The sequence below is a fragment of the Monodelphis domestica genome, chromosome 6, assembly GCF_027887165.1.
Source record: "Monodelphis domestica isolate mMonDom1 chromosome 6, mMonDom1.pri, whole genome shotgun sequence".
In the NCBI taxonomy this organism is placed as follows: domain Eukaryota; kingdom Metazoa; phylum Chordata; class Mammalia; order Didelphimorphia; family Didelphidae; genus Monodelphis; species Monodelphis domestica.
The window spans coordinates 307462163-307464876 of record NC_077232.1 but is presented as its reverse complement, the minus strand read 5'-3'; the positions used below and the strand labels follow the sequence as shown (position 1 = coordinate 307464876).

Sequence of the window (2714 nt, the reverse complement as noted above, 5' to 3'; positions counted from 1 at the left end):
AAAAAAAAACTGATCAATACATTAAAAACATTTGGTAATATATCCAATGTTCAATTCCCCACCCCATAAAAGGAAATGGACAATTATTTCTAATTATATGTCTTCTTTGGAGCCATGGTTACTCTTCATAAAAGTGCCATATTAATTTTTAATTTTTCATACTGGTTGTGCTTTCCATTTCAGTTGTTATAGTCATTGTCTATATTAATTTATTGCTCCACTTTATTTTATTTTATTTTTTGTTTTTGTTTTTGTTTTTGTTTTTGGAACTGGGCAGTCATGTTTTCTTCATTTTAAAAACCTGGTCAAAGGATCATCCCCCAGCTGGTTTTTGCATACTCACTAGCCAAAAAGTTGCCTACAATTTCTAGATTGCAGTAGGAAAAGCTTTCCCCTTCCTCGTCAAGTTGTGGCTCAGGACCACCTTAATAAGCCTTCTAGATACCTCTTCCATTTGGCCTAAAATTGCCATCCATTCCCAAAGCATTGGTTCTATGGCACACCCCTGCACCTCCACTGATTTTGTCATTTTTCTTGTTGGCTCAAGTTTAGTGTCAAAAAAAGATTAGCAAGCTTTGATATAGAAATAAGTTGATTTTTTTGTTTTCTTTTGTTTTTAGTAAAAGTCTTCTGGACTTAGGGAAATATAACACTTATTAAATATTTTTCCATAAAATTTGTTAATAACCTTCATTTGCCTTTTCTTTCTTTAATCCCACCCCCCCAGAGTCAAAGGGATACGGGAGGGATAGTGACTTTCAGCAGCAGTCCTTTGAGATGAAGTTGAACTCAGTGAGTCCTCACCATGAAAGGATCATAAACTTACTGGGTTAGATCAACCTAGTTACCCCTAAGCTGCCAAGTTTTGTTTTAAATTATTATCATTTTTAACTGCACCATATATATGATTCCTTGTGCCATTTTCTTTTGTCTGTTTTTTATTTCTTGATGACCCTGAGTGATGGCTTCCTTCTCAGTTCCAACACTATTCAGCCTTCCTTGTTTTCCTCATTTTGCCGATGTAGGCTTCAAAGAAAAAATGACAGAAGAGTACAAAGTAACTGAGGTACATGAGAGAAGACCATTTGATATTCTGAACATGAGAGTGGCATTGGTCTTGCTGCATCCGGGAGAAGACCAGGTAATTAACTATGCAACCCATCAACATCTGTGTGATCTGGGACAGGGTGATGAACATAGCAAACTTCCTTGAGACACGGAAGCCCACCCACAGAGCGTAGTACAAGTACATCACTGCGTGCACCCTCTAGTTCATCGTCATGAACCAACCACCTCCAGCCACCATGTCCTTGTAAGAGTACCAAGAGTAAAGAAGCACAGTGACATGGTGGTACCAATGCAGAAAGATGAGTTTCTGTTTCCTAAGAATAATGAATATTGTATCTCCAAGTTCAGGTGATTTGCTTAATACAAATGCATAAGCCCAAAATTTGCTGACAGGTCCAATGTAAAAACTCTGATCACAAACTGATTGCTTCAGGCCTTCGGTCATCAAAATGTACACCATATAAGCACCAGTTCGAAGAGCACCGAATATACTGAAGACTGCAAGGCTCAGGGACCACAGCACAAGGGCCTTCCTCAGCTCAAACTTTGCTCGCTTGTTCATTAGGTGCCAACCACCAAATATAAAGGCAGCATACAGCGCTGAAAACAAGAACAATTTCTTCCAGTTCTCTTGCATCCACTGGATGATTCATTCTTGTTGAATTGCTTTTCAAAGTCATATTCTTGCAAAGTCAACCCTGACATGTTCATTGGAACTGGTTCTCTGAGTCCCTGCGTATTCTATATAAGAATATGTAAATTATTTGCAAAAAGCCTTTTCTCACCTTTCTAGTATTCTCTATGTTCCTTCCCCCACCCACCCCCCAATTTCTCCCTCTCCCTGTGCAGCCTCTCTGTATCCTGGATTGAGCATTGCTTTTTCCTGCCCTTCCTATTCTCCTTCTCTGGTGTCTCTCTCCACTTTATTTTAGAGCAGTTCACATAAGTGCTTTCACACATCTCTGTATTTTTTTATTTATGGCACCCTACTGCATAGTGACATTTCATTATACACATTCATATACACATTCATGTACCATAATTTGCTTAGCTATTTCTGAAATAATGTTTTCTGTTATTTGCTAGCATAATGCTAGCAGTAATATTGGTATAAATAGTTTTGGTGTTTGTAGGTAGGTACGTTCTTTTCATCACTGTTCTCTCCCCTCCCCCCTTAATTTTAACACCTCACAGTGAAATCTCTGAATCAAATTGTTCAGATATTTTAATTAACTTATTTGCATAATTCTAATTTTTTTCAAAATGGTTGTACTTATTTATAGCTCTTTAAAGAATTCATTAGTGTGCCTCTCTTTCTATTCTTCCTTTCCCAACATCGACTCTTTTCATTTTTTATCTTCTTTACTAATTTTCTGGATACGAGGTAAAGCCTCAGAGTTGATATGATTTGCACTTTTCTTATCATTAGTAATCTGGACATTCTTTCATATGGTTTTTAATCATACAGAATTCTTTTGAGAGTTGTTTGTTCATTTCTTTGGATGACCATATTGAGAAAAGTTTTTGTTCTTATCTACATGAGGTTATTAGATTTTTGAAGCATTTTTCATATGATTATTAATAACTTCTAATTCATCTTTTGAGAATTTTTTACTTCTTTTCATTGGCTAATAATATATTTATAG

At 36.4% G+C, this 2714-nt stretch overlaps 1 pseudogene; it reads right to left on the bottom strand.

Moving 5' to 3' along the window:
• Positions 1–338: 338 nt before the first annotated feature.
• LOC100010495 (elongation of very long chain fatty acids protein 6-like) lies at positions 339–1779 on the bottom strand (annotated as a pseudogene).
• Between the last annotated feature and the right edge of the window lie 935 nt (positions 1780–2714).